This window comes from Helianthus annuus, chromosome 4 (assembly GCF_002127325.2).
Source record: "Helianthus annuus cultivar XRQ/B chromosome 4, HanXRQr2.0-SUNRISE, whole genome shotgun sequence".
In the NCBI taxonomy this organism is placed as follows: Eukaryota; Viridiplantae; Streptophyta; class Magnoliopsida; order Asterales; family Asteraceae; genus Helianthus; species Helianthus annuus.
The window spans coordinates 41,422,330-41,445,375 of NC_035436.2; positions in this window are offsets into that span (position 1 = coordinate 41,422,330).

The window sequence follows — 23,046 nt, forward strand, 5'->3', positions numbered from 1 at the left end:
GGTAAGTCGTCAGGAAACACCTGAGGGTAGTCACGTACAATTGGAATATCCTCCAATCTCTTTTCCTTCACTGATGCATCCGAAATGAGTGCCAAGATTGCGGTGTGACCCTTCCACAGACAATTCTGAGCCTTCAAGAAAGAGATGATGCCAACCACAGCACCACTCTTGTCGCCTTGAACTTCGAGAGGTTCTTGACCAGAACGAGGAATGCGAATTATCTTCTCACTGCATAAGATTTCTGCCTGGTGTTGGGATAGCCAATCCATCCCAATCACGACGTCGAAGCTACCCAGTACTATGGGAATAAGGTCGATGGAGAAAGCTTGGCCGGCTAAGGTAATACTACAACCCCTGACTATCTGCGTGGCTTCTAAACTCTTACCATTAGCTAGTTCTACGACGTGTTTGGTGTTTAGGGGTGTTGATGTACGTTTTAACAATTTACTGGCTTTCACAGAAATATAACTTGTATCCGCACCCGAATCAAATAAAACAGTAACATAAATATCGTCGAGGAGAAACTTACCCATAACCACATTGGGATCGTTCATTGCGTCTCCTCGTCCTAACACGAAAGCTCGACCCCTTGCCTCGTTGCCATTGTTGTTTCCCCCGTTGTTGTTGCCATTGCCCTGATTGTTGTTATTGTTGTTGTTGTTCTGGTTCCTGTTTAGCTGAGGGCAGTGCCTCTTGAAGTGGCCTTCTGCCCCACACTGAAAACATACTTTGTTGCCCTGTTGCTGATTCTGCTGTGCCTGTGGCTGCTGCTGGTTCTGGTTCGCAGGACGAGGGCTTCTACAATCCTTAGCCTCATGACCCATCTTGAGGCATCTTTGACAGCGACCCTTGTTACACTGGCCACCGTGGTGTCTGCCGCAGTTGTTGCACTTTGGGAGGTTCCCTCGATATCCGCCCTGCCTGTGACTACCTGAGGAATGCTGACTGGGACTCTGACAACTGTCAGTCTTCCGTTGCTGGGCCTGAGACTGAACTGAAGCTGATCCCTTGTTGGAATCCCCATCCCATTTTCTCTTACTGTCAATGGGAGTAGTAGGAGTAGCTGAAGTAGTAACGGTAGCAGTAGCGCTGATACGTTTAGGCAGTTTGTTCTGATCCACTGCCTGGTCTGTGATGCGGTGAGCGAGGCGTTGAATATCCTGGATGTTATCAAGATTAGCCGAAGTAACATGGCTCTGGATCTCTGGCGCCAACCCTTTGAGATACAACTCAATGCGCTTAATCGGAGGGTCCACCATAGTTGGACACAGCACGGCCAGTTCGTTTGACCTTTTGGTGTAAGCTTCAATCTCTGATCCAGTCATCTTCAGATGGTAAAACTCATCCTCCAGCTTATGGATGTCTTCCCGAGTACAATACTCCCTCTTGATCAGTTCCTTGAAATCATTCCAGGGTGTGGCGTTAGCAGCTGCCAACCCTAAAATCTGAACTTGGGCGTTCCACCAAGTTAGTGCTATTCCTTCTAGCGTGCCAGTGGCGTATTTCACCCTGCAAGCCTCATGGCATTCACACATCTCGAACACAGACTCGAGCTTCTCAAACCAGTGGAGGAGTCCAACTGCTCCTTCAGTGCCACTAAAGGTACTTGGACGGCAGTCCATGAAGTTCTTGAAAGTGCAGACAGGTTGCTGCGCGTGTTGACCTATTGTGTACGAATAGGACGAGATTAAATACGAGAGTTAATGCAGGATCTAAGGATCCTAGTATGAGTCTATACTGCAGGGTATACTACCTGCTTGAGCAGCTGCAAGTGCCGCAGCAACTTGAGCTTGAACGAGAGCCTCTAGCTGGGCTTGAGTCATGTTGATTCGTCCAGACATGATCTTCATAGTAAAAGTAACGTAAGTGAGAGTGGTTCGCGAGTAGGGCGATGACAGAAAAGCGTAAGCACGTAGGTATTCTCATGTAATAGAGTCATGTGTATCTAAGAGTAATGCGAGCAAATTTCTAAGCAGTTCTAGCAAACAGGCAATAAACATAAACCTTATTACCTAGGATGTCGAGTCTTGCACGTGGAGCGAAGCGTCGTTGTGGATCGTTGAGAGCACTGTTCTGGTCATAGTCTGGTTTTAATAAAAACGTTTTCCCCGTATTAAAACCAAGTTCTCTATAACCAATGGCTCTGATACCAATCTGTCACACCCCCAAAATCCCACACGCGGAGTACCACCGCTTGGGAGCGTGACTGAACAGGATCAAGCCACCAATCATATTGAACATGTAATAAATAGTAATAATTATCCATCAATACGAAAGGTGTTTATCAAAACCAACATAGTTAAGTATAGCGGAAGCATTAATGTAAAACCCCAATCATAAGTATTAACGTATGAAATGACATAAGTAATCACGATCCATTTGCCCACAACGACCTGCTCCTCCCTGTGCAAGCTCCATAAAGTACCTAAGGTCCTGCAAGGCATGCAGCAGAGAGTCAACAACTAGTTGAGCGAGTTCACAGAAAGTAAATGCGTAATAGTAAGTTCATGAGTATCGGGTGGCTCTACTGGGCCAACATAGGTTTCTATTGGTGGGGGCTTCCCATGTTGTTAATCCACTAGACTATGCGTAACCATAAGTGTTCTTCACAACCGAGAACAGTAATACGTACAAGTTTACGCAGGATTTACGTAAGTATCCTTCACAACAGAGGATAGGGTACGTGGGGGTTTACGTAGGTTTTATGTAAGTGCCTGACACAACCGAGGCAGTAGTGAGTATCCGTTCACGCAGGTTTTACGTAAGTATCCTTCACAACCGAGGATAGCGAGTAGCATAAGTGTACATAGGTTTTACGTACGTGTCCTGCACAACCGAGGACGATGGTATAGTAGTCTAGTAATGGTATCCGTATGAATCTATTCAACCTTATCCTTTCAATCCCATTCCCAACACCCCGGGAATCCCATGCCTTGGTAAGAGTGTGAACTCACCTTGGGTTGCTCGGCAGATACACACAAAAAGGGTTTCTTGAACTAAAAGTGGTCAACCACGTCCTAACAGGGTTACCATACAAGTCAGGTTTGGTGTTCAAGTATTGTACGTATGAATCACATAAGTTAACATGTTAAAAGCACGTATAGCCCATGGCAAATCACATAGTACACGTTAACACTTTAACAACAATAGTCAAGTACTCATCATGTCTACTTTGTACGATCCGAAAGACATAGTCCAATACACATCGGCCCAATAAGATTTAACAGTCCAATTAGCAGATACGTAAACAAGTCCAGCTACCCGGCCCAGACAATTGGGCCCGTGACAGTGCAAGTCCAACACAGTGTGTGCGAAATAACGGGTCTCGAGTCGCAACCAGCGATCTCGAGTCGCAACGGGATGATCTCGAGTTGTCATGGTCCGGTTTCGAGTCGCAACGGGACTCGCAACCTCGGTCTCGAGTCGTGCTGTTGTGTGCCGGTGTGAGGTTTCGAGTCGCAACGGGACTCGCAACCATGGTTTCGGCTCGTCATGGTCCGGTCTCGAGTCGAGACTGATGGTATCGACTCGCAATCGGTGTCAAGACTATCAAATGTAACAACTTTCCATAATCTAAGTCAATCAGTTCCGTGATTCAAGCTAACAACTTAGGCAATTTCGGAATTCAGATCAAACATGATAATTAACAGTTTCATAACACCTTCAAATCATCATCATCAAGAACATTGAATCAGTAATAAATCAAGCATACAAATCGGATCATCATTCAAACCAAAACCAAATCATTTAACTATTATGTAACCGGATTCTAGACCAAACATGTGAACAATATTCAGTCAAATAACATTACGCAACAGCCGATTAACCATGCATTCGGTTCATGCGCATCATTACGAAATCATCATAGTAACAACTAGTCATGGTAGTCTATCCTATCTAATCGGTTTTTAGATTATTATCATGCAACCCAAGTCATTGAAAAGAGGATGGGATTGATCCGAGCACAATGATCTTCGGTGAAGGAGGGATTCTTGGCTGCCTTCGATTCCGAGCCGAGAGAGAGAGAGAGTGTTTAGTGTGTGTGTTTCTTGATTGCAAAGTTGTGAAAAAAAACTAAAACCCTAAAGATGTGTGTACAAGTATACGTATGGAATGGGAGTGGGCCGAAACCCCCACTTGGGCTATCTCATGGTCTCGAGTCCAATCATATGGACCGAGTGGATTTGTGCAATTGAGTAGGTGTTGTGCGATTGGGCTGTTTATAAACATACACACATTCACAAGCACGTATTAACATAACATTCATATAATCACCAAGTTCACATAAACACGTAACGATACACAAGGTAGATTCAAAGTACGAGTTGTCACAATGATGCCCATAACAGCACCACTCTTGTCGCCATGCAGAATATACGCGAACTGGCATACATTTGCAGTTTTGATACATTTAGTCCCTGTGCATGAAATAACATGTTTTTGCCATACCGAACCCTTCGAAACTTATTTCTAAGTTATATTAAGGGTATTTAGGGTATGTTTCACTTATGTTCTTGTTCCGGAGAGTACGTTGCTATGAAAATTGGCAAACTTTCGTAGTTTGTCGTTAATAGTCCCTGTGATCAAATAAGCATATTTTTCACATACCGATCCCTCTAAAACTTATTTATAAGTTATGTTAAGGGTATTTAAGGTATGTTTAGCTTATGTCATTGTTTCGGAGCATACGTTTCGTTAAAATGATCACGTTTACGTATAACTTTCAAGAAAATGTTTAAGACTTCGAAATTGAACAAGGATTGAAAATGTGCAAATATCATGGATAATTATACGATCCAATAAATAAAACACAAGGTTTTATTGCTTACCAAATTCTTCGGGATTGGTTACTGATAACTGTAGGCACAGTTGTCGCAAGAGCTAACATCTGTTGGCGATTTTGAAGTGCCAACATCTGTTGGAGATAGAGGTGGAGGAATGGGAGGTATGGGGGTGAAGCTGTGTTGACTTTTTTCCACAGATGATGGACTTTGATCAACAAAGGTTTTTGTTGATGAGATGGCAGAGGTTTGATCAACAACTGTTGATGCAGCAATGGCAGAGTTTTAACAGCTGTTTTGAACAACTGTTCCTCTAGTGGTGGAAGTGACTTTGTATTGTGGAATCACAATGTCAATTCCACGATTTCTGGGAACGATTGTGGTGTACCTGCAGGGTTAGTCTTGACAGACACATCTTCCAATGTAAATTTATCTAAGTCAAATAATTCAGCAGGATTTGTTGGGATTTTTAATGAAGAAAGTTCATTGAACTTTACATTCAAGGTCTCTTCCACACACCTTGTCCTTGTGTAAAACATTTTGTAGGCCTTGAAATGGTTGAGTATCCCAGAAAATAACCACAATCCACTTTGGCTGTAAATTTTGAAATTGAATCTTTTAAATTTAAAATGAAGCATGGGCAGCCAAAGACTTTGAAGTATGAGATCATTGGTTTGATCTTGAACATAGTTTCATAGGTAGTCTTTTGATGTCTAGGGTTGATTAAAACTCTGTTCTACACATAGCAAGCAGCATTTACAGCCTCTGCCCAAAAGGTTAAGGGTAAACCTGAATCTGCAAGCATTATTCTGGTAGCTTCAATCAATGTTCTATTTTTCCTTTCAACCACCCCATTTTGTTCTGATGTTCTTGGGATGATGTACTACCTTATAATACCTTTTGACACACACAACTCATCCAACTACTTGTTTCTACACTCTGTTCCATTGTCACTCCTTAATACTGTTACTGGCAGATCAAATTGCTTTTCAACTTGCTTTACAAAATCCTACAAAATACCTACAGACTCATCTTTGAAGTGCAAAAAGTAAGTCCATGTAAGCCTTGAAATATCATGAACAATAACAAGACAATATCTCTTCTTTTCCAGACTCATGATTTTTATAGGGCCAAATAAGTCCATGTGCAATAGTTGTAAACACTGTGTTGTCTTGGATTCTTCAATGGACTTGTATGAGCTTTTATGTTGTTTACCTTTTAAACAAGAAACACAATGTTCAACACAAGTAAAAAGTTTTGGTGGAAGGCCTCTTACAAGGCCTTGTTTTGAGAGTTTGGTGATTGTTTTAAGATTTGTGTGTCCAAGTCTCCTGTGCCAAAGTGCTATGTTTTTCGTAGAGGCAGCTGAGAACAGACATGCATCAGTCATTAGATTATCCTTTAACATATCAACCACATACACATTGCCAATCCTTTGAGCAACATGTTGGGTTTTGCTCCTAGCTATGATTTCGTCAATCTTTTCAACCACTTCTGGCCCAACAATCTTATAAGTTTGAGTGAATTGACATTTTAGTCGCTAGGGTTTGTTCAAATTTGTCATTTTAGTCCAAATAGTTTTTTTCTCCTCTTGGTTCCTGTCTCCCTGACTTTTCCCTTTTGTTTCCATTTTGATCACATTGCCTAACTCCGTCCAAAAACCCCATTTTTAACTAGGGCTATTTTGGGTATTTTCAATTTAAATCTTTCAAATTGCCATTTTGATTCATTCTATTTTATATTGAAAAAATAAAAGAAAATTACCTAATTAGTGGGACCTACCCCTACCCTCCTCTTCTTCAGCAAACCTGCTCTCTCTCTCTCTACCTTCACCTCACTATCTCCCACCCAACACCACCATAAACACCTGCCACCACCACCACCCACCAATCTTGTAACCAAACGAACTGAACCCCAGCATGATTTTGCCGCCATCATGTCACACCCCTTTCTGCGGCGGAAGCACGAGGTGTGATCATGAAAGGATCTCATTGCATACGAAAGGTAAACATACTACATGCTCGTAAAAATAACTTCAAATACCAAACATTTCATAATTTGAAAACATAAGTTAGCGTTTACATCACGAGATAGCATAAAACATTGTCTAAAAAGTTTACAACTTCATTTAAAGATAAACATAAGAGACATCCACAAGCATGAGTAAGGCCGCGCGCACATCCACTTCTAGTTACCTGAAATACATGTGAGTTTTGGAAAAACGTCAACATAATGTTGTTGTAAATTCATGCAGTTTTTGTATTGAACGTTTGTACACTTTGTATGAAAAACATGGTATGTATTTTGTGTAAAACAAGTATTCATTTATAAATCAAGTATTCATCTATGTATTAAGTTGTTAATGGGTTGCAAGGCCATTAACATGTGACACGACATAGGAAGTCACCACTAGTTGTCGTTTTACGACGGAGACACAAAAACACTACTCGGTACTAGTTGTCACCAAGAGTGGGGCTGCCCTGAACCCATTGGATCTAACCTTTTGTTCTGCGGTCTAAGTATGTACACGATTAATGGTGCTTATGGTACCCTACTCGTGACACGATTTCTCGTTTCATTTCTCAAACGCATCATACTTGGTACTAGTTATCACCAAGAGTGCCTCTTGTTTTTGTATCATACCATTTATAAATATTGTCGTATTAATAACATGTATTTCACCCCCGGAGTCATAAAACCAAAAAAAGTTGAAGAAAAGGGGGAGCATGAACTCACAACTTTGTGTTCCTTGCGTCGTAAACTTCACCGGATTTGCTTATAATGCGTCGTGACCTGAACATGTTTCATTATCGTTAGTCACTAGACTTGTATCGTACTAGCACAAGTCACTATCTTTTGTATATGTATTGTTGTGTTAAAAATATTTTATATTTTTAACTATGTACCTTACTTATATTATTTTCTGAAAAATTAATATAAATATCTTGTATTTTGCACCCCAATTTTGTATCTTGTATGTTGTATGTGTATTTTTGTGTTTTTACTTCTCAAGGGTATTTGGTGTATTTTCAAGTCCTAATACACTAGCACGTATAATACATACTACATACATTTAGCACAAAGTTTGGTGATGAAATAATATATATCTTTTTCTCAAAAATATACATACTTAATGTCAAATTTTTAACCTTGGTAAATACCTTGGTATACATTTATAGGGAATAAGTTTCTCAAAAACTTATATATTTTTTTTAAGTGTCAAAATTTATAAAAATTTTGACAGAGTTTCCCCTAAAAATGAAGGTTTCCCACGTTTTCAAAACATGTGTTTATTTTCTTTTAAAAATCATCATCAATCAATTTCAACAACAATCATCAACAACATACACAAATTTCTCTATTTCATGAACTTGAAAATTTATGAAAATGTGTAGTAACTTACTAGGGTATTTAGTAAGTCTTGTTACCCTTCAAAGTGTGATTGCTTCTTTAAAAACTTCATTTTTAAAGAATATGATTCTTTACAACTTATGTTCATGTTTTCTAAAAATACTTCTTCTTGTATTTTTCTTGTTACACATGTGTATCTTTACTTTATTAACCACCAAAAATAAGGTTTATTTGTTTATGAACCAAGATTAAGTAAAACTTGTATTTTTAACTTGGTTTCTTGGATAATCATACTTGAAATATTTAGATCTATATGATTCACAACGTATTTTGATCATTATTTTTCAAGAAACATTATATTCATTCAAGTTCAAGACTTTAGTGAGGATGATCCATAACCTTTAACATGTTCATCCTCTCATCTTGCTAGATTATGTTTCTAATCATGATATAGCAAGACTACATGATGACCAACATCATTTTCAACAAACAAACAATAATCAACAAGTAGATCATCTTATGTACATCAAGTTTTCTTCATATTTAAAGCTTATGTTCAAGTTTACTTCTTATGTTTCTTAGTGTTCTTCATGATTAACATTATGATTCATCATTAACCACTTAGAATAGATGTGAAATAGATAGATCAAGACTCTTACCACTAGCACAAGGCTAGGGATGATTCAAATGAAGTAAATGAGTGGATAAAAGAAGATAAGAGAGGTTCTTCTACTTCCAAAGCCACCGAGCATCCTTGTAGGATCTCTAACACCTTTGTATGTGCTTGTAATGTATGAAGATGAATGTTTGAAGGTGGGTGTATGGTGGATGGGGTTCTGCCATGAGCAAGCCAAAGGGAAGAAGAGGAGGGTGAGTTGTGTGTTGTGAAATGAAAGAGATGGAAGGACTAAGGGTTTATAATCTAATTCTTCCAACATGTGCTTACACAATGGTCCTTATGTTCTCCAAGATACACAACACAATCTATTAAAAATTCAATTAAAATCCACTAATTAGGCATGTGGCCGATTTGTTTAGCTAGGGGGGAGGGGTCTAATTGTAATTTCTAACCAATTAGTTAGTTCTTAGTTCGAATCCAAGTATATAATTAAGTTGGTTAGTTACCAGATATTCTAGTGGGTGTTAGGGTGTTCGGGGATCATGACTAGCCAAGAAATAATTAAACAATGCTTCTAATAATATTTTGATGTTCCGGGTAATGTCCGGTTGTTCGGTTAGATACCGGTTCGTTAAAGTGCTAAATTACACCGGTTAGTGTCCTTTAAGTACCCTTTTGTAACCTTTTTAATTCCCAACACTTAGGGAAGTATTCTGGATGATAAAACGAAATTTATGCATGATATTTTGATGTTAAAAAGCTGATTTGAGATGAATTTATTAAAATTTTGCATTTAAAGTGTGTTTCGGGTGGCTTTTAGTGCGTATTTTAGCTTCCGGAATGTTTATATGATAACCCTTGTATGTACTATTGGTGTTGGTGCACTAAATGTCTGTTTACTACGTCTTAATCGAGTCTCAGGTCTAGATAGGAGTTTAGAGTTGGAAAACAAGAAAAGTGGGTTATTTAATGTAATTCCACTTGAAATGACAAACATGTCATTTCAAGCGAAATCTGGATATCACAGTTATTCGGCTCGAACATCAAACTTAGGTATTCCGCTCCAAATGTAATCAGGTGATTTCGCTTGAGTGGTTTCAAGCGGAATCACTGGCTCTATATATAGGTGTAGGTTGCGTTCATTTGAAACAGTTGGAGCGGAATCAGGTCATTGAATCTGAGACGAGGTGCTGTCAAAATCATGTTAGAATCATTGTAAAAGACTCAGAAAAGTAGTAATAGAAAGAAAGTTATAAGGAACAAGCTGTGTGTCGTTGTTTGCTTTGATTCCGCCTTAGCAAATGATGATGAACTGCCTTTACTAACTGTTTAGGGTCACGGAACCGATCCAACAAGTGGTATCAGAGCTCAGGACGAGGAGTTCATACAATTACAGCTTGATTTTACCGGATTTTCACTCTTCTACCCTTTCTTTTCTGATTTGAACATATTTCAGCGGTGAAAATGGCCTGAATTTGACATATATCAAGCGAAATACAGTGTTAACTAATCCCTGAGAAAATTGGATCTTAAATCAATCAAAATCAATCAAGACAATCTAATTCCGCTTGAAAAGTTGTTCGAAAATGCTGACATCATCAGATTCCGCTTGAAACATTTCAAGCGAAACCCCTTTAAATTCCTTATTCCGCTTGAACATTGCGTGTGATTTCGCTCGAAAGTTTGATTCCGCTTGAAATTCTTGTATTTTCAAGCGAAATCAGATCAAACCCAGATTCCGCTTGAAAGATTATCTCTTATTCCGCTCGAAATACTTATCCCGCTTGAAAGTTTAAGCGAAATAAGAGATTTCGCTTGAACTGTATGATCTCGCTTGAAAGTATCTTATTGATTTCGCTTGAAGCTGATTCCACTTCAAGTGATTTCGCTTGAACTTATTGTTTTTCAAAACTTAAAAATTTTCTAAGTGTTTGCTGGTTTTTCAGGTACGTTCAAGATGGATGATCTATTCATGAATCCATTTAGCGATATGTATGCCTTTGCTGGAAATTCTGGAGACGATACTTCTTCTAGCAACACCAATGAGAACACGCCGAGTATGAAGAAAAGCTTATCGGATGCCTTGGGAGTTGAAAGCGCATATGGAACATATAACAAACCCCCGAAGTTGATGGCTATTGAAGAGTACAGTCGGTGGGCTAAGAAGTTTGAAGTGTCACACCCCCAAAATCCACATACGGAGTACCACCGCTTGGAGGCGTGACTGACCAGGATCTTAACCATCAATCACATTGAACTCAAAAGTATAGGTGAACAGTACTTTCATTTATAAACAACAAGCATTACAATATTACAGTATTTCACAGTTTACAGCGGAAGCATATTTAACTCAATGAGTGTTTATAAAACCACATGTAAGTTCTTAATTCTTGTGTTGCGTTTCCATGTGTCTCGACCCATGACCACTCCAGCTTCCCAGACAGCAAGTTCCCTGGATATGCACCTATAAGCCTGCAAGGCATGTAATAGAGAGTCAACAACTAGTTGAGCGAGTTCACAGTTAATAGTTCAGTAACAGTATAGTGTGAGTAGTAGTATGTTCGTTCGTTATGTCATGTATCGTATTAGTTTCCATCGCGGCCTCCCAGGCAGGTATGCGAAGATATTAGGGGATGTTTTTCCCAAGTATTCTAGACTAGGTTTATTTGTATCGCGGCCTCCCAGGCAGGTGTGCGAAGATTAGTAAATTTAGTTCGCGGCCTTCCTAAGGCAGGTGTGCGAAGTCAGTCATAATATCGCGGCCAACCCTTGGCAGGTGTGCGAAGATCAGTTCAATAAGTGTTACTAGTCTAGCCGTATCTTATCGTTAGGTTCTACCATCTGAGTATATACAATAAGTCATCCAATCCCATTCCCACCCGGGAACCCCATGCCTTGGCTGTGTGAACTCACCTTGGTTTGCTCGGTATGCTAAGTATGTGCTCACAAGAAATCAGTCAAATCCTATAGTGCACGTATACTCAATCAGTTCATGTTCGTAAATGTTTCACATGTAACTTGCATCACAGTATTATCACAAAGTGTGCCCAGCAGTTAGCATCTTGTATCATGTAAGCAGTTAATCCAATTCATGCAAACCCATCTTTCACATAAATGTCCATCATAGTTTCTACTAACTTGATTATTCATTACCCTACTTGAAAGTGTTAACAGTTTTAACGAAGTTAGCAATTCAACAAGGTTTACATACGTAACCGAAATAATAAACAAACACTGTTAGTTAACTAACAGAATTAACTAACAGAGTTAAACAAGAGCACCCACTTAACAGAGTATCATACATGAGTCTAACGGAGTTGATAAAGTTAAGTGAGTTAATAACTTGGCCCAGTTAATAGGTTCGACCACTTAACAGACATAACAGTTGGGCCGAAAACAACTTTGTGACGAAAACACTTGGGCCCGAAATCCCTTGGGCCGAAAACACTTGGGTGGCGAAATCACCTTGGACCGAAAACCCTTTGGGCCGAAAACACTTGGGCCACGAAATCCCCAAGGTGTTTTCGTTGAGAGGGGGTTTTCGTTGGGTGAGGTTTTCGTCGACTATAGGCATGGCGAAAACACTTGTGTTTTCGCTGGTCTTGTGTTTTCGCTAGATGAGATAACAGTTAAGCAAGATCCTTTGATAACCCTAATCATTGACGTTAACAACAATTACACATCACGGCATATTCAACAGTTACGACATCTATAATCATTCAGCCAAACCAACTCATGTAATCATGTGAGTTACTAAATCATTATCATCATCGATCAACCATCTGCAAGTTATTGTGATTATCTAGAACTCTAACCATCATTAACTATTACATGATTTAAATCATCATCATCACCATTATACAAGAGCATCAATCTTGAGAAAGGAATGAATACAAATCATGAATTCATAGATAACCCTAACTATTAGCAGGTTCACCATCTCCTCATGACAGAATATCAGATCATAACCATCGTATCACAGTACATAACATTTATCAGGAACCCTAGTTTCCACATCGCATAACCGAACACCATTAGTAAATCAACATGCTTTTACCGATTCTGATTACGTTCATGCCATACAAAATAAACCATTCAAACATATCATGCTTCTCATACAATTAAATAACTGATCAAGTCATGCATATTCGAACTCAGAACATTATGAACATCCAATTGGACTAAAGTTACCTTAAATGTGGAAAACACCAAGAATGAATCAAAACAGGGAATCAACTTCGAATGAAAGAAAGGCAGCCGTCGGGTTCAGCGAAAAATGAGAAAGAGTGACGATGTGATTAGGGTTTGCAGTTATCTCATTCGTGTGCACATAATAAACAGATTCTATATTAAATCGATACTGGGCCAAAGCCCACTCCCTGTATTCGTTGGACCCATGATGGACGAAAACACTTCAAGTGTTTTCGTGGATGGGTGGGTTTTCAGCTAGAACTCCAACATTTGATTTCATTTTTAAAATCCAATAACCCAACCAATATATACATAACATTCATACACATTTACACAACACATGTATTGCACATCAAGTATTTACAAAACACACTTGCAAATAAGTACGAGGTTAAATCAGATAGAGATCTTGAAAACTCGGGTTGTCACATTATCCCCAACTTGAAAGAAATTTCGCCCCGAAATTTAGCACGCAGTTACTGAGGAAGCTAGTTGTGTTGTGTAGTTTACTGGTTTTCCTGGGGTGTCACATCATCCCCCCGTTGATTTGGAATTTCGTCCCGAAATTCTGTAGTAGCTTCAGCCTCAGTAGTGGTTGCATTGGGGGTACTTTTCTGTCATCTGGTCTTCGCGTTCCCAGGTGTACTCTGGGCCACGACGGGAGTTCCAACGAACTCGAACAAGAGGGATTCTCTTGTTTTTGAGGACCTTAACATCCCGGTCCGTGATTTCAATTGGCTCCTCAACGAACTGCAACCGCTCGTCGATAGTGAGTTCCTTAAAAGGAACTATGAGGGTCTCATCGGACAGGCACTTCTTCAGATTCGACACGTGAAATACATTGTGAACTGCACCGAGTTCAGCTGGTAGGTTTAGCTTGTAGGCCACCTTGCCTATTTTCTCAATGATCTCGAACGGTCCGACATATCGCGGATTTAGTTTGCCCCGTTTGCCAAAACGAACCACACCCTTCCAGGGTGAGACTTTTAGTAAAACCCGGTCCCCGACCTGAAATTCCAACGGTTTCCTATGCTTATCCGCGTATGCTTTCTGACGGTCGCGTGCTGCCGCCATGCGTTGTCGTATTTGTGCAATCTTTTCTGTGGCGTCCACTACAATCTCCGGACCCATGATCTGACTATCCCCCACCTCTGCCCAACAGAGAGGTGACCGGCATTTACGCCCGTACAATGCCTCAAATGGAGCGGCTTGTATGCTGGTGTGGTAACTGTTATTGTATGAGAACTCCACCAAAGGGAGATGTTTTTCCCAGCTGTTGCCGAAATCAATAACACATGCCCGAAGCATGTCTTCAAGAGTCTGGATCGTTCGCTCAGACTGTCCATCCGTCTGAGGATGATATGCTGTGGTCATGTCTAATCGTGAGCCAAAAGATTTGTGCATCGCTTGCCACAGCTCTGACTGACGTGAATCGTGCATCCCGATCCGAAATGATGGAGGTGGGCACCCCATGCCTCGAAACAACTTCTTTTAGATAGACGTCTGTGAGAGTGGAGAACTTATCCGTTTCCTTTATAGCAAGCAAGTGTGCAGACTTGGTGAGTCGATCTACGGTCACCCATATGGTATCATTCCCACGCTGAGATCTAGGTAGGACTGTAACAAAATCCATGGAAATTTCTTCCCATTTCCACTGTGGTGTCCTGGGTTGTTGAAGTAGGCCCGCTGGCTTCTGATACTCCACTTTGACCTTTGCACCTGTCAAACACTTGCCGACGTAAGTAGAGATGTGGGCTTTCATGCTAGGCCACCAATACGTAGTTCTGATGTCGTGGTACATTTCATCCGACCCTGGATGTACCGAGTAGCGCGATTTGTGAGCTTCATCCATCACTAGTTCTCGTAATCCGCCGTATGGTGGGACCCAAATACGCCCTGTTACATAGTAGGCACTGTCTTCCTTCTGTTCCAATCGTTGCCTTGAGCCGCGTAGGGCTTCAGCCCTAACGTTTTCCGGTTTTAATGCTTCTACCTGAGCATCTCGTATCTGTGCTGGAAGACTAGACTGAATTGTGAGCTGCAATGCTCGTACGCGCTTAGGTGTAGTGTCTTTCCGACTGAGGGCGTCAGCCACAACATTGGCTTTACCTGGATGGTACTTGATAGCGCATTCGTAATCGTTCAAAAGTTCGACCCATCTTCGTTGACGCATGTTCAAATCCTAATGCTTGAAGATATGCTCGAGACTCCTGTGATCGGTGTAGATGGTGCCCTTGGTACCGTACAGGTAATGTCGCCATATCTCAAGCGCGAAAACAACAGCTCCCAGCTCTAAAGCGTGCGTCGTGTAATTCCGTTCGTGAGCTTTATGTTGGCGCGAAGCGTAAGCAATAACTTTATCCCGTTACATCAATACACGACCAAGCCCCTGTATCGATGCGTCACATTAGACCACAAAATCGTCCGTGCCCTCTGGCAATGAGAGGATAGGTGCGCTGCAGAGCCTATCCTTTAAGCGCTGAAATGCGGTTTCCTGGAGATTACCCCAACGATAGGTGAAACCCTTCTGTGTCAGTAGTGTAAGCGGCTGTGCAATCTTTGAGTAATCTTTGGTGAACCGTCTGTAATATCCCGCCAAACCCAAAAATTGGCGTATTTCTGTTGGTGTACGCGGTGCAGGCCAGTTCCTGATCGAGTCTACCTTGGATGGATCAACATGGATCCCATCCTTGTTTACTATGTGGCCTAGAAAGTGGACTTCACGAAGCCAGAAGTCGCATTTTGAAAACTTGGCGTAAAGTTGTTCCTTTCGAAGAAGTTCCAAGATAAGTCGTAGATGCTGCTCGTGTTCCTCCTAACTCTTGGAGTAGATCAGGATGTCGAAAACTATCACAAACTTGTCTAGGTAGGGTTTGCACACCCTGTTCATCAAACCCATGAAGACTGCGGGCGCATTCGTTAGCCCGAATGGCATAACAAGAAACTCGTAGTGTCCGTAGCAAGTTCTGAATGCTGTTTTGGAGACGTCCTCATCCTGGACTCTCAGCTGATGGTAACCTGGCCTCTGGTCTATCTTGGAGTAGTAGCTCGGCCCTTGAAACTGGTCGAATAAATCATCAATTCGTGGAGGAGGATAGCGGTTCTTCAACGTCACTTTGTTGAGTTCTCGATAATCGTTACACATGCGGAATAACTTCTCTTCTTGAGTATAACGGGGCTCCTTAAAGCGAAAACTAGGTCCGACGAAGCTCGAGTCCAATAATTCCTGGAGTTGATTTGACAATTCCTGCAACCTTCCTAGTGTAAGGTAGTAAGGTACACCAATAACGAGGGTTACTTCTAGCATGATACAGGTCTGACGTCCCTCCTGTCGATGTATAGATAAACCTGACAGTTCTTCGGGTAACATTTAGGGGGGAGTCACGAATAATTGGTGGATCCTCGATCCTCCTTTCCTTGGTCTTGACATCTATGTTGAGGGTCAACATTGCAGGGTAATCCTTCCTCAGACACTCCTGGTTCTTCTTGCTGAAATGAAGTTAACCGTTGTGCCACTCTGACACGCTGCAGTAGGTAATGTTTTTCTACACAAAGTTTTCTCCTCAGTGGGTGTATGCATACGATATCTGGGTAGCCAATCCACACGGCTACTGTATCAAATCTGTCAAGGGTAGCAGAAGGATGGTCGACGTTGATCACTTGTCCCACAAGGTCGAGTTTGCATTCCTACACCCATATGAGGTTTCAATTGGCTCGCCATCTGCCGTTTCCATAGCAGGTTCGGTTTCGAGATGTACCAGGGTTGAGCTAAACGGTGACGAAGTGATTTATTACTAAGAGCATGAAGGCCACCATGTTGTTACAATCTTGGCGTTTCCCACACCAATCCTGAATGCCCATCGCGAATACCACATCCAGTGTTGTTGCTACTGTTACTAGAACTCCCAAAACTATCACTGTTCCTTGGGTTGATGACGTTTTAACTTATCCCGTACTGAGGTCGGTAGGGTGCTACGCTCATCCTCCTGTCCGTCGTCGTTACGAGTGGTTCAAGGAGTTCACTGCCTGATACGAGGAGTGTTGCAGAAGTGGTCACACTTCAGGATCAGAGTCATCGATCCATGAGTTTCAGAAAACGAGGAGGAGTAGGAAAAATGTTGTTCAATCATTCGACGCGGGGACATCCAACTCAGGGATGTTCGTATAAGCACCTAACATTCTACACGGTCCGCTAGGTGTTCTGATGGGTGTTCAGGTAATACTTTATAACTTCTAGTTTCGAAAGATCCAACGATAAATGAGAGGTTCACGTTTGAGTTTAAGTATGGGACAATTACTACTATATCCCCTATAGGTTGGTTATGTTTCATACTGATCGAATAACAGGACAGAACCCCTTTTCCACTTGTTAAGCCTAACTGGGACTCACATGCACCCCACATTATTATTATGTGTGCACCCACAATAATATTGTGATTTGCATGTTCATCTCAGCTCCTCTTAACTCATGTCAAATGGTTCCCCACACCCGAGTAGATTTCAAAGAGTATCAAGTAGTGTAAGTTATGAAGGTTTAGGGAATGACCACCCTATCGGTCTCTTATTACGTGAAAATGTACATGAATTCGTATCGTGGTGCTAAGCGTGCAATCACATGCAATATCGTATGTAGGTGTTCACTAGTTATGTAGTACAATGAGTATAAGAGAGACGAACCTTGCAATCTGGAGCTGAGTGTCATGGTCGTATTCTTGTTTTCAGAACTGTCTGGTTATAGTCTGGTTTTACAAAAAACAGTTTCCCTTTTTAAAACCAAGTTCACTATAACCAATGGCTCTGATACCAATCTGTCACACCCCCAAAATCCACATACGGAGTACCACCGTTTGGAGGCGTGACTGACCAGGATCTTAACCATCAATCACATTGAACTCAAAAGTATAGGTGAACAGTACTTTCATTTATAAACAATAAGCGTTACAATATTACAGTATTTCACAGTTTACAGCGGAAGCATATTTAACTCAATGAGTGTTTATAAAACCACATGTAAGTTCTTAATTCTTGTGTTGCGTTTCCATGTGTCTCGACCCATGACCACTCCAGCTTCCCAGATAGCAAGTTCCCTGGATATGCACCTATAAGCCTGCAAGGCATGTAATAGAGAGTCAACAACTAGTTGAGCGAGTTCACAGTTAATAGTTCAGTAACAATATAGTGTGAGTAGTAGTATGTGCGTTCGTTATGTCATGTATCGTATTAGTTTCCATCGCGGACTCCCAGGCAGGTATGCGAAGATATTAGGGGATGTTTTTCCCAAGTATTCTAGACTAGGTTTATTTGTATCGCGGCCTCCCAGGCAGGTGTGCGAAGATTAGTAAATTTAGTTCACGGCCTTCCTAAGGCAGGTGTGCGAAGTCAGTCATAATATCGCGGCCAACCCTTGGCAGGTGTGCGAAGATCAGTTCAATAAGTGTTACTAGTATAGCCGTATATTATCGTTAGGTTCTACCATCTGAGTATATACAATAAGTCATCCAATCCCATTCCCACCCGGGAACCCCATGCCTTGGCTGTGTGAACTCACCTTGGTTTGCTCGGTATGCTAAGTATGTGCTCACAAGAAATCAGTCAAATCCTATAGTGCACGTATACTCAATCAGTTCATGTTCGTAAATGTTTCACATGTAACTTGCATCACAGTATTATCACAAAGTGTGCCCAGCAGTTAGCATCTTGTATCATGTAAGCAGTTAATCCAATTCATGCAAACCCATCTTTCACATAAATGTCCATCATAGTTTCTACTAACTTGATTATTCATTACCCTACTTGAAAGTGTCAACAGTTTTAACGAAGTTAGCAATTCAACAAGGTTTGCATACGTAACCGAAATAATAAACAAACACTGTTAGTTAACTAACAGAATTAACTGACAGAGTTAAACAAGAGCACCCACTTAACAGAGTATCATACATGAGTCTAACGGAGTTGATAAAGTTAATTGAGTTAATAACTTGGCCCAGTTAATAGGTTCGACCACTTAACAGACATAACAGTTGGGCCGAAAACAACTTTGTGACGAAAACACTTGGGCCCGAAATCCCTTGGGCCGAAAACACTTGGGTGGCGAAATCACCTTGGACCGAAAACCCTTTGGGCCGAAAAGACTTGGGCCACGAAATCCCCAAGGTGTTTTCGTTGAGAGGGGGTTTTCGTTGGGTGAGGTTTTCGTCGACTATAGGCATGGCGAAAACCCTTGTGTTTTCGCTGGTCTTGTGTTTTCGCTAGATGAGATAACAGTTAAGCAAGATCCTTTGATAACCCTAATCATTGACGTTAACAACAATTACACATCACGGCATATTCAACAGTTACGACATCTATAATCATTCAGCCAAACCAACTCATGTAATCATGTGAGTTACTAAATCATTATCATCATCGATCAACCATCTGCAAGTTATTGTGATTATCTAGAACTCTAACCATCATTAACTATTACATGATTTAAATCATCATCACCATTATACAAGAGCATCAATCTTGAGAAAGGAATGAATACAAATCATGAATTCATAGATAACCCTAACTATTAGCAGGTTCACCATCTCCTCATGACAGAATATCAGATCATAACCATCGTATCACAGTACATAACATTTATCAGGAACCCTAGTTTCCACATCGCATAACCGAACACCATTAGTAAATCAACATGCTTTTACCGATTCTGATTACGTTCATGCCATACAAAATAAACCATTCAAACATATCATGCTTCTCATACAATTAAATAACTGATCAAGTCATGCATATTCGAACTCAGAACATTATGAACATCCAATTGGACTAAAGTTACCTTAAATGTGGAAAACACCAAGAATGAATCAAAACAGGGAATCAACTTCGAATGAAAGAAAGGCAGCCGTCGGGTTCAGCGAAAAATGAGAAAGAGTGACGATGTGATTAGGGTTTGCAGTTATCTCATTCGTGTGCACATAATAAACAGATTCTATATTAAATCGATACTGGGCCAAAGCCCACTCCCTGTATTCGTTGGACCCATGATGGACGAAAACACTTCAAGTGTTTTCGTGGATGGGTGGGTTTTCAGCTAGAACTCCAACATATGATTTCATTTTTAAAATCCAATAACCCAACCAATATATACATAACATTCATACACATTTACACAACACATATATTGCACATCAAGTATTTACAAAACACACTTGCAAATAAGTACGAGGTTAAATCAGATAGAGATCTTGAAAACTCGGGTTGTCACATGAAGAATGGTTGAAGGCCTTTGTGTATCCTAGCTGGAAGAGTCTGAAGAATGGATACATTGATGGAGGCAAAAATGGTGAAAGCTTGACATCATCTGAAGAAATAGAATCGTTTGTTGCTGAGCAAAAATGCATCGCACTGCTGTTTCAGTCTGTCCGAGAAGATATAATATCCTTGATAGAGTACAAAAATTCTACAGATCTCTGGCAAAAGTTGAAAGTTAAATGTTTGGGATGTGTAGAAATAGTGAAAAATAAAAAGAAACTACTAAGAAAAGAGTTTGATTTATTTGGGTGTTTAAAGAATGAATCAGTTTGAAAAATGATTGAGAGGTTTGGGCACCTGAAGTTGGAACTGGCAAGACATGAAATTTTCTATTCTCAAGAAGAGCTAATCGACAAATTGTTTGATTGATTGCTAGATGAGATAGATTGGCAATATTATGCTTTGATGTTGAAGAATATGATAAGTCTGAGGAGCTTACAGTAGATTTGTTGATTGAAAGACTAGAAAGCCACGAGCTGGAGATAAAGAAAACACACAAAGTCAATCACTCATTATATCAACAGAACTTGGATTTGTATTATCCAAAAAGCATGATGCCAAAGAATACATCTCCCTAGACAGCTTTTTCTGCTGAGAATTCCAACACTTCAAACAAAGAAAGTCAAAGAAGTGGATTTCATAGTGGTTCTTCGTCACATTCAAACCAATCAGATGCAAAGAACCTATTTCAATGCAATATCGCTGTAGACTTAAAGAACGCTCAAAACTTTAGCGAGGAGTCGGCAAAGCAACAGATGGTTTTCCTAGCTTCTGTGCTAGAATCGTATAAAAGCCTTGTGGCTGGCAAGATAGGCAACACCAACCTGACGAAGGAAGACTATGATTAGATAGATCCTGAGGAGATGGAATTGATCGACATAAGGTGGTGTATGGCCAGTGCAGTTCGACGGGCACAATGTTTCATGGAGATAACTGGAAGAAAGTCTATTGGTGGACCCTGTACCAAGTTGGGCTTTGACAAGTCTAAAGTGACATGCTTCAAGTGTAAACAGAAAGGTCACTTTAAGCGTGAATGCCGAAATGCTTATGTTGATGAGTCTGAAAACCCGTTCAGAGAAGATTACTACAAGAAAGCAATTTATCATCAGAATAAATCAGAACCGCCAAGAATGAAGCAGCTTGAGCATAACAAAGAGAAATCCAGAGCCCTCGCTGTAATTCACGACGATGAAGGTTTCGACTGGAGCGAGTTGTTACCAGAGGAGGATGCGGTTGGATATGCTTTTATGGCAAAATTTGTTGAACCTGTTCCTTTTAAAGACAACAGAAATGAACAAGAGAAGTATGGTCATAGAAAAATGTTAGTTGAATACAGAATGATCAGAATATCTGGTATCTATCTTGAAGCAAAAAGAGCGAGGAGATGGGATCCAGAAAGAGAATGTTATCTTGACCCCGTGGGAAACATTGCTATTGACGATAAGACTCTCGATCTTGAAACTATAATTAAAGAAATTGCTAATGAAGAAGAGTTTTGGCAAAGAAAATGGTGGGGAAGCGGAGAAGAGAAAGAAGAGAAAAAGAAAGAAGAGAAAGAGAAAGAAGATAAAGAGAAAGAGAAAGAGGAAAAGCCAAAGAAGGTTGATAATGGGATCATTGACACGACACAGGAGTTGAATGCTGAAAACTTTGGAAAGATGGCTGACAAGGTGCTGGCTACTAAGGCACTTGAGGTAGACTCTAAATTCGTCTCTGAGTCTAAAAGCCAGGTCAGTTCAAACGCGTCAACGACTGAGTCAGGTAAGAAAGTCAGTGGTGATGTTGATTGCAAAAATTGCATCAAAGAATGCAAAGTTTGTAGTACAATCACTTATCTCAATAGTAAGAAGATTGATGATCTGACTGCAAGAGTCAGAAGTGTTGAGGATCAGATTCTTGACCGTGATAAAATGTTGAAAGCTTCAACTGACAGATTAAAAGAATTAACTAACAAAATTGAAAATGATAAAATTGACCAAGAAAAGGTTAGGAAAGAAAATGAGAAGTTAGTTCTTGAAAATCGTCAGCTTACTGAAAAATTTGAGAAGCTTAAAAGAACGGTTAAAGATGCTGATGACAGAAATGGTAAGACATATAAGGAAAATATTCATCTGTCGGGAGTTCTTCGGGTAAAGGAAGAATTAATCAATCAACAACTGGATGAAATCACAAAGTTGAAGCTTAATTTTCAAGAAGCTGAAATTGAAAATGAAAGAATTCAGTTAAAGATAAAAACTTGCAACTCCGCAAGCTTTGTTTTGCAACACATTGTTCCAAAACCCATAGGCAAAAACAAAGCTGGCAAAGATGTCTTTTCAGATGGAACCGGGGTGGGTTATCATCAAGTTCCACCACCAGTTCTAGACAATTATTCGAAAAAGAAATCTAGGTTGGTTAATCTTGAAGATGAGAATGAATTGAAACTTCCGGACACGATTGATGTCACATTTACTTCTTCTTCCGATGATAATAGTGTCCAAAATAAAGTGGTAAAAAGTGTTGTTGAGATGTTCTAAAATCGGACATTGACACTACTAAGGAAGATGCATGTTTCTTGGACAAATACATTCCGAAACAAAAGTCCAAAAACAACTTAAATGAAGAATCTAATCTTGTCATGTACAAGATGTCAGCATCGGATAAGTTGTATTCGGATTCTGAGTTTCCACTAGAGAATGTAAATGTTGCCAAGTTAACAAATGTGTTCAAAATTGTTGAAATCGAGTTGTCTGAAGTAAAAAGTTTAAAACAAACAAAAAGGAAAATGAATTTTGAGAAAGATAAAGCTTACTACAAGAAGCCTGT